The sequence below is a fragment of the Clytia hemisphaerica genome, unplaced genomic scaffold, assembly GCF_902728285.1.
Source record: "Clytia hemisphaerica strain Z4C2 unplaced genomic scaffold, Clytia hemisphaerica genome assembly, whole genome shotgun sequence".
In the NCBI taxonomy this organism is placed as follows: domain Eukaryota; kingdom Metazoa; phylum Cnidaria; class Hydrozoa; order Leptothecata; family Clytiidae; genus Clytia; species Clytia hemisphaerica.
In genome coordinates, this window is record NW_027103722.1 from 11951 (window position 1) to 22971 (window position 11021).

Here is an 11021-nt window from a genome sequence, read left to right on the forward strand (position 1 = left end):
CGTTTGTTAATAAATCTCTTTAGGGCTGCAAAAGCGCGCAAACATGGCGTTGGCGTATACCACAACGGTTGGGCTTTTTGAGTCTGGTAGTTTGCTGATGTCAAAATATTTGGGACATATAATCAACAACATTAAAGAATGTTTTCTTGAAGAGATGGAAGAAGTCTGTTCCAATTTTGATCCATGTAGTATAGTACTTGGCACTTGAAATATCTTGTTGCAAGGGGAGCCCCATAGGTCTTTGGTGCTTTCACTGGCATTCTTGTGATAGGTCCTCTAGTTGATTATTGATTCCAGGCCAGAAGATGGTATCTGGGCATAAGTTCAAAAAAAAAGAAAAAGGAATTAACCTAAGAAACTTGCCAAAAAAGCAATGCAAGTATCAAAATAGAAATTTAAACTGAATGTACTACTGCTGAGTTGATTCTAACTAAGTTCATCATAAAATTTTGTAGTACCATTGGGCTGATGGGTGGATACAACCAGCGTAGTAGTGTGCACCACTCAGGTCAGATCAATCGAAGTCGTCATAACAAACAGTGCGTCAGTGGGCAAACACGACGCAAACACCCCATATATACATACCCTCAGCTACAGCAGACCCATATAAAAGACTCAAACAAAAATGTGAACTGCAATGATAAGACTTCTTGCCTTATCTCAGAACAGGACAGGACTCCCGCCCTCTCCTGGCTCCTCCGCAGTAAAAACTTTCTCCACGTACACTTTGTATAGTGCATTAGCAGATAAACTGACCCTTTACTCCAGACCCCCGCGCTCGATAGGATCGATCATCGGAACGGCTCGATGACGGATCGATATGTGATCGATGGATTACTTATCGATCCGGATAGGAGATCGATGGAAGATTCAGCCATTAAAAAGTCTTGAGTATCGATCCTTCGTTGATCCATTATCGAGCTAGTATTTCAATCGAGTATATCGATTCGTCATCGATCGTTAATCGATTCGTCATCGATTCGTCATCGATTATGCATCGATCGTTAATCGATTCGTCATCGATCGTTAACCGATTCGTCATCGATCATTAATCGATTCGTCATCGATCGTTAATCGATTCGTCATCGATCGCTAATCGATTCGTCATCGATCGCTAATCGATTCGTCATCGATTATAAATCGATAGGTGTCGATAGGTAATCGATAGCGAGAAAGATCGATTAATATTAGGGCTCGATTTTTAGAAAGAGTCGATAGGGTCGATAAGATCGATAAAAGATCGATGATAGATCGATAACTAATCATAAGCTTAAAAAAATCTTGAGTATCGATCCTCTATCGATCTCCTATCCGGATCGATAAGTAATCCATCGATCACATATCGATCCGTCATCGAGCCGTTCCGATGATCGATCCTATCGAGCGCGGGGGTCTGGTTTACTACCTTGACTTTATTGCTAAATATCTCCGGAATTATCTACTCCTAAGTTCTGGCTCTTCTTAGTGGCCAGCTCGGCTATATCGGGAGGTCCGCAACTTTGGCTCTTTTGGAGGATGGACCGGTTCCGAACACCGGATAGGCCCCGCTTAGTAAGACCGGTCCTTCTCCACAGAGGGCAAGAGGACATCCCACTCTTCAATTTCAGTGAAATCTTATTACTGCTACTCTCTGTTTTTAAATGAAATTTTTAATCAAAAACGAAAATATATATTTGTTTATTATATATAGCAGAGTAGAGGAACTTGTAAAATATATACCAACTGTTTTTTTTTTTGGTGATAAAAGAGAATTAAAAAAAAAAAAAAAAATAGCTCCGGCCGGGGGCATTCCCTTAACCACTCGGCCACTGCAGCTGATTCCCAACTGAAAATGCAAAGTATAAGTAAAACAATGCGAATCGCGGATTTCTCAATCTGACGTGGATATAACAAGATTGCGCGAACGGTGTTAGGTCCACGTCCTTTCTAAAAATAACCTGACGTGGATATAACTTTAAAAAAATCAATTTCTGCAAGATGTTCCCGACCAGCCACTGCTCCCTGCCTATCTCCCTTACAGGATGGCTGACTCGAATTCAATTGTTGAAATGGTCAAACACCGGACCCCACGGGTTGAGTGAGCAGAGAATTTGCTGAAACACATCAAAGGTAATCAAAGGTAAAGGTAATGTAGGGAATTTTGGACGCCGGACATTTACGTAACAAAAAATTAAAAGAAACACCGGACGCACTGGACTGGTCATGTCCGGTGTTTTGGTGTTCCGGTGGAAAAAAATATCCTTCTCCGACACCGGACATCCGACTTCCTTAAGTCCGGTGTAGAGATTTCCGGTAGTAAAAAAAAATTCTCATTTTACACCGGACTTTCGCGTGTCCGGTGTTCGTTAAGTCCGGTGCGTCGGCAGTGTCCTGGTTATAATGATATGTGTGTGTCGGGATGCGCTATAAATTTCATTATGATTTCTTAAGTGCGTTGGCATTATTGCATCAGCCGTTTTACGACAAACAATTGGTCAAATCTTCTAAGTGCTCTAAGAATTAAACGCTTTTTTATAAGAATAGTGTACAGTACTTTGGATAAGGGCCAACCCTCATCTTCGGGTGGTTCATCGGGTCAACTTCAAAATTTTTCGCCAGCTTTTGATATTTTTGCGAAGCGAATTTATGAGCGAAGCAGTTTTGCTATATTGTGCACGTACCTTTAACTTCTATCCCAAGCAAAAATTTGCTATAAAATTTGCTATATAAATCACATCTTCAAACCGATGATTTTATCAAAATGACCTTGAATGGTTTGGCTTGCAGCCACGAAAACTTTCTCGGTTTGGTAGCTAGGACTGCGAAAAATGCTGTTTTAAAATGGTGTACCCTAGCAGTGAACAGCAACAAAATTACCGGAAGCCGAAACACGGACTTAGAATCTGAAGTTGATCAAATTGCCGCGCGGGCGGCACGCATCTAAGCAATCTAAGCAGTGGTTCTTCGGTTTTTAATGTTTATTTTGCTGTTAAATGAAAAAAAAAAAATAGTTTGAAGGGTGACAGAAAGGATGATCCCTTGACTTTTAACAGCAATTTTTAGAGAGTCTCTTATTTTGCTAGCAACTTGCGAATTGAGGTGGAGTCTGGATCGCTTCGCAACCCTTATACAATACGGCTAGTATGTTTTTTTGGGTGAAGATTCCGAAAAACCTTCACAACCCTTAATACGGCTATTTTGATGAATTGAATGCTAAAAAAAGGAAGGAAAGGTTTTTGGAGAGGAAGAATGTGTGAGAGTGTAACAAAAAAGAAAACACAGCAACCAGGAACCTTATCGACCGCCTGAAGGCGGTTTTTTACCGTCGTGTTTTTGTTTACGGAGTCGGGAGGTCGAAAGTGAAATCGTGCAGCTTAAGTTACCATCTTTAATTTTCATTTTTGGTGGCGCAAATACGCCATTTCGGAGTTCACGACGCCATTTTGTAAGCGGAGCAAATCTAATGGCGGGGGTGCAGTCGGCCTCAACTAGAGAATCATTTCAGAGAGCCGTAAGCTACGATCTCGGACTATTATCGAGTTGTACCCGACTGAGACGGGGCAAAACAAGCCCCCTAGGGTGATTCCTCCAGCACTTCCTCGTCGTGTCTACACAAAAAGTAAACAAACCTTTAAAAATTCGATTGAAACTCATCCTCAAACAGTCAAAATATAATTTTCCACTTAGAACTAAATCTATCATGGATGTCACTACACAAAACCTAAATATTTCTCTTTTTTAACTTATCAAGAGTCCTCCATTCTTCATCGTATCTGATTGTTCACATCTAAAAAAACAATGCTGTGACTGGGGTCTTTCTATGTATATAATCATATCAAAGAAAACAGGAATCAACAAAAGGAGTCTCCTCTAAAGAATTGTTCCGATTCCCTTTTTCTAGGTATTTTCCATTGGAAATTCCCATGCCTCAAAGCAATGATAAATAATATCAGAACATATTTTTGCTAATTATACATCAGTTTGTTATTGTTTTGTACAGAGTTTTATATATTCAACATGAATTTGTGATTAACAAAACAAATACTGCTAAATACTGCTTTTAGCTCAATAAAAAAAATATAAAAAATAAGATCTATCATAATTAGGAGAACAATGGTGTAAAAAATTTGATGATATATTAGAAATTCAACTAAAAGGAAGAATAAGTTTGAGTATGCTATTCATAAGTAAATTTTTGTAAGAAAAAAACCACGATCGTTTGTTTTATAAAGTCTTAAAGCAGCTGTGGTGAGAGCAAATTTATCCGTACATAATCCATAATTTTTTACCGAAAAAATGAATGATACGGATAGCCCATTCACAAAGTCTTGATGATTATACACAACACAGTCTAAGATTTAGTTTATATTCAAAAATTGCCGTTGTAGCTGCATCGTATCATGTCAAGAACCCATCGGTTGATCTTTGATGAACAGGTTCAAAATCAGGAGTATTCCAACAAAAACGTGTCCTACAAAATTTGTCTGTATTGCCACTTGTAGCATAATTCTATCAAAAGAATAGTACCGTGAACGGCCATAACTTGCAACACGGACTTAACTTGCAACAGTATTCAAATTTCCTTTGAGAGTAATTTGTCTGCCATTAAATACACTTCCTCTTTTGTTACTATACAAACCAGATAACATCAACCATCAACAAGCCCAAATAGATAACAACTAGTTTTCTCTCTACCATGTTTGCTAATTCTGCTAAATTCATTCATTTTGTCATTTGTTTTTCTCTAAAATAAATAATAGGAAAATGTGAAACCATCCTGATACTGTCCATACACATATGACAATATGAAATGGGTTGACGGTTAGTGTAAAACGCAGGTCACAGGTCACAGGTCGCAGGTCACAGTTCACAGGTCAGTGATGACAGGTTAACTCTAATCAATGTCATTGCAGGGGAAAATGTTTGGAAAACACAAAGAATTATCAAAAACATAATTCTCAAGCAATTTCATCCATATAAAACCATTTCAAACATCAAAATTTAACCATGTGCTTTTATCGATCTTTCGCGGTTTGCGCCGTGTATAACGCAGACCAGAAAATATTTGAAACCATATTATACGTATAACAGGTATATTACATATTGTAATGTTTGTAATGTTATATGATGGTTACATATAATAAAACAAATCGCTCTAAAACTACCTTCTCAGAGAACTCACGAGCTTCTGATTGGTGTAATTTTATATCCAGCCATATTGTTATCATCACATTCGGCATGCTGAATATTTTTGGTGTTTTTCTCTTGTAAGACATGATATTTTGTAATTCTGTCAATATTTTTGTCAAAAATTGTCATTAAGTCATTAAAATGACACTTGAATAATTAATTAGTTTCATCCTTCTAAAACCACTCTCTTAGGGACCTCACAAGCTTCTGATTGGTGCCGTTTTATATCCATTCACACTATCTACATCACATTCTGTATTATAAATATTTTTCGTTTTTTTGTCTGTTCTTGCATAATATTTTATGATTCTGTTAATATTTTTGTCAAAAATTGTCATTAAGACATTAAAATAATAACTGAATAATTAATTAGTTCCATCCTTCTAAAACCACTCTCTTAGGGTCCTTGCAAGCTTCTGTTTGGTGCCATTTTATATCCATTCACACCATCCACATCACATTTTGTATAATAAATATTTTTCGTGCTTTTGTCTTGCTAGGCATCATATTTTATGATTTTGTCATTATTTTTGCAAGTAAGTGTTACTATGTCAAAATAGGTTGTTATTCTATTCAATTGTCATTTTATAATATCTAAATAGCATGTATTACTTTTTTGTAATTTAAAGCGCTATGTATTGATGTTATGTTATGTATATGTTATGATCTTATTTTTTTTTCGGTCTGCACTTTGTTGACCTGTGACCTGTGACCTGCGACCTGTGACCTGTGACCTGCGACCTGCGACCTGTGACCTGCGTTTTACACTAACCGATGGGTTGACGAAGGTTCATTTACTTGTCAAGTGAACCGCTGCAATTTGCTTGGGATTGAACCTCAGTCGCCTCTGTACAGCAACCAAGAAAAATGACCACTATCCCACAGCGCTTTAGTGTATATCTACTAGTGTATATCCCAATAGTGAATAGAGCAAAAGGTATAAAAAATATATCTGAGAGGAGCATAAAGCTAGCCTAGCTAGTAAGGTTGCTACCAAACCAAAACCAACAAGAAGCTTCTAAAAATCAGATCAAGCAAAGGTTACACACACAGACAGAGAAGAAGGTTATTACCTCCCTAACTAATCCAGTACATAATACTGTAAAAAGACAATGATAAAGCAGTAATCAAACACTTTTATGGTAATTTAGTGAGCAAATACAAAAAGACAGCCTTCTCTTTCCTATCATACTTTCCATCCACCAAGAAATGAGAAACTGCAGAATAGTCTTTAGAAAGGGGATTCTGTTTTGTTTACAAAGGAATCTCCGCCGGTCTCTGCCCTTCCACGGCCATTTTTTGCTCCGCCTGCAAAATGGCGTCGCGAACTCCGAAATGGTACGGTGGCTTAGAAAGTTCAGCGTGTTAGCTAGGATGCAAGCGTTTTGATTTCAGAGGTAGTCTTTGTTTTTAAATGTACTTCTTGGAGTAATTATTTTGAATTATAACTTTTCTCGGTCCTCTGCAATTCTTTTTGGCATTGTTAGTTATATTGCATTTTACATGTGCTGTTTTTCACGAGGTTTTTCATTTTTTATTTTATGAAGTATCATACATGATTTGTGATGGATGTTGTTCTGTTGACTGCCAAAAAAGTGTCAATTGCTCTGTAAAACAGCGGTCGCACCAGTTTGCTCTGAAGCAAACTGTGACCTAGTCATGGTGGGAATGCCAGAACAACCAGAGATTGGTGACGCTTGGTGACCACAGAGAGCGTGATCGAGCTTGGATAGGGTGGACAGGCCAAAATTTTCCCCTCAATTTTTAGAAACCAAACTAATTTTGTTTGAAAGTCCTTACCTTTGTGAGAAAAATGAGGGGTCATTTGTTAAAATTGGGTAAGTAGTTCCAAAGTTATTCCATTTTCAAACCACAAAAAAACCACCTTTTCAAAGAATCGCCTTCTTACACCTAGCCTATCTCTATCCCAACACGCGATTTTTTGATCACTCTGTTGGTCTATCACTTGTTACCACTTTCGCGTCTACGATGGAGAACTTGACCGAATTTGTCGACGCCGTGTTTTTTTTATAAAATTCGACGTCACTAGCGACGAAAAAAGATGGCGGCCGAAAACATAAAGAAAGAAGGGCGGGTGGAAAGGAATAGAAAAAACTTGAATGTTGAGACTTATTGCAGAATTTTTTTTTAAATATTGTGAGGTGTGTCGCTGTGTTGATTGTACAAAATGTTTCAAAAATTAAACACAACAAAAAATGTATTGATGTTGTTTATAAAATTTCACTGCCTAAAAAGTAAAAAGCAGATAAAGTAACAACCCTACTCTATCAATAAAAGCATTGAAAATAAATTGCTCAAATTTTTTGAAATAGAAAATATAAAGCTTACCACCATACATAAAAACGGAGGAAAACAAGAATTAAAAAAAAAATTATGCACCTAAAACGACAAAAGATTCCTACCACTTTGTAAAAAAATATGCGAAATTCCCTTGAAAAGAGTAAAAAAAGTATAAAATATATAAATAAGATTTACTTTGATTTCTGGATTTGTACTTCGCATTTATCCAGCTGAAACATGTTTTGATTATTTCGAAACTTTCAAATAATTATTTCTATACTCATAAGTGGTCTCCGGTAGAATCCACAAAAGGAAAGAAAAGGTATCTTTTAAAGGTCTCCTATCTTGAGGGTTATTCTATTAAAAATTATAAATAAAATAATCCAGCTGTAGAACATCAGCCACATTTCCTAATGATTTCATCAAAATTATTTGGTGGACCTCTCGAATTGTGCTTGCCACCACACCACGTAACATATATTCTCTTTGTTAACATTTCTCATTATGAAATACACTGCCATGCATTCTGTATGTCCACTGTCTGAATAGAAATAGAAATGTCCACGATAGAAACGATCTGACAAGTGATTAAAAACAATGTTACTCAAATCTTTCGAAATGAAAAAATGGTGCTTTATTTTGATAACAAAAACAAGGAGCCTAAGTATGTACTCCTGTACTTCCAAGTTTGTTCGAAGCAGGGATGATCCATGGAGCAATCTTTAACAAAAATCCAACCACTATCATTCCAGCATACCAGATATGTTTGATTAATTTGTGTGTCTCACCACACCACTGTCCATTCTTCGACAAATTCGTAAAACCATTCGTCAATCTTTGCCCATGTTACCAAAATTAAAGTCTTTATGTAACAAAAATAATCCAACATAAGCAGTGCTCCAGAGAAAGTTTCTTGTAGTCATCTTTCTGCTCTTTCCCTTTATAAATTCGTATCTATTAATTTCTGGATAATTCTAGACAACTAGTGACTAGCCATTCCAAAAACTTTTTGAAGAGTGACTCTTCAAAGTTCAAAGCACAAAATAAATAAAAACACAACATTCTGCAACATTTCGAACTGTCTTGGTACGTTTTAGAATGTTTCTAAAGTCACATATTTTCGAATGTTTTCGTTCGAAATGTAGCAAAACATCAGTTCCTACTCTTGCCGCCTCTGTTTTTGAGCTTTGTTTACAAAAACACTCCTTCGCTGTGACAAATTTTATTGGTAGAGTTTTTGCTGCAGTCAAAAGCTACGGTCCTTTGGCTTGAAGCCGAGGATTTTTATTCCCCCACGAATCTCTGGGGGAATAAATGTAAAAAGTTACAGACGATACGGTGTCGAGGAAAAAGCCGTGGTCGTCTGGTACAGGCTATCTTACACCACGCCAGCAAGAAATAATTTTCGGAAGCACCAAAATCGCGCCAAAAATGGTGGATGAAATCTAGTCTTCCGCGTGGCGGGGCGTGAGGAGTTTTGCTGGCGCGGTCTGAAAATCAGCCCGATGACTGTTAAACTTTAGCCTATCGCTATTGAGCTGGAAATGATAGCTAAAAACAAATTTTACCAATGAAAAGCTGAAACCCTTAGCTTTCCAACAATATATAGTAGCCCTAATAAAAATTTCAGGAAAGTGCCGAAAAATCAAAATTTCTTCTTTTTTCTTGATTTAAAGACGGCCCGTAGATTATCGAAAAGGCTACCACGTGACAAACTAAAGTTCTATCTTTCCCGCGTTTTATAAAAAAAACCGCGAGTCCATAACTAATCCAGCTCAATAGCGATAGCCATTTGAAAAATGGTGGTCAAGGTCAACGGTGGTGCCACGAATTCCGAGTCGCCATTTTTTCACCTTGATGTCTAATAAATGGTATATCTTTTTATTGAAGGTAGGTAATGGGATGGGGTTTTTTCTTTGTTTTCTCTGATAAATTCTAAGTATTTAAAAAAAAATAATGAACAAGTTTGGAGTTCTTAAGGATAAGTTATGATGGATGGAATGTTCTAATTTTGATTTTTGCGAAGCGAATTTATGAGCGAAGCAGTTTTGCTATATTGTGCACGTACCTTTAACTTCTATCCCAAGCGAAAATTTGCTATATAAATCACATCTCCAAACCGATGATTTTATCAAAATGACCTTTCATGGTTTGGCTTGAAGCCAAAGAAACTTTCTCGGTTTGGTAGCTAGGACTGCAAAAAATGCAGTTTTAAAATGGTGTACCCTAACAGTGAACAGCAACAAAATTACCGGAAGCCGAAACACGGACTTAAAATCGGAAGTTGATCAAATTGCCGCGCGGGCGGCACGCATCTAAGCAATCTAAGCAGTGGTTCTTCGGTTTTTAAATGTTTATTTTGCTGTTATATGAAAAAAATTAGTTTGAACGTTGACAGAAAGGATCTTCATCATCCCTTGACTTTTAACAGCAAGTATCAAGTACAGTATCAAATAAGGTCAATCAATGAGAGGTTTTTGCAAGTCGCGCGGGCGGCCGGGAGGAGTGCTCTTTTAATGAACGAAACTTACCTTGCAAAACCAAGTGGATATTCTATGATAAAGAAGTACGGAGGTAATCAAATTTGTCAATTTGTCAAGAAATAAATCAAAACTGCCCAAGAACCAACAAGCCATCTTTGTACATTTTTGTTTTTGTTTTATTTTTATGTTTTGATGATTTCGACAGACGATTCGTGATTCGAATAAAAATGTTCGATCGTTCGACTAATATCGTTCGATTTTATTAAGGCACCATTTACACTAGAATAACTAGAAGGAAAAAAAGAGCGATGCGCGGCGGGCGGCGGCGGGTGTTGTGCCTCCGTAGATTATGTGGTGTGTTTGGGGCATTAAGGCTCTTAGCTTACGACCCTATCTCTATAGCGGCTTTATTTATTAGAGGGATTTTTAGAGTGTCTCTTATTTTGCTAGCAACTTGCGAATTGAGGTTGAGTCTGGATCGCTTCGCAACCCTTATACAATACGGCTAGTTGACTTTTTCCACGCAAAAAATCCTGACGAGTGCGCACCCTAGCTTGGACAGAAAGCTCAGATGAAAATGAAAAGCCTCGCGGCTCCGTCTACCATTATGAAATTTCATAAATTCTTATATTTTGCAGAACTCTGTTTTTTTGTGAAAAAAATAGTTTATTTAGCATTCGGCGAATTATTATCTTTGAAAAAAAGCAATGTCAACATAATTTTGTAAACAAAAAGTGTTTCTAAATATCTTTCAATATGAAACAGCCAAGTCATCTAATCAAACTTCCACTACTTTGTGTGAACTGGTCTAGGAGGGAAAAGGAGGTACGATGTATAAAGCTATTGGTAATTGGTTTTTCTATCTAACGTCTCCTCTTTTTTGGTGTCTCTTGAATGCTGTCCCCCCAATAATACCGTCATGTCAACTGCTTAACTTGTTGGGACTATCTGACAAAACATGGATGGCATGGGATAGACCTTTTTTTAAAGAGGCCATCCTGTTGAATAATTATGTAGTCCAGCAGAAAAACAATGATACAGTCATGCATAATTATTACAATATACATG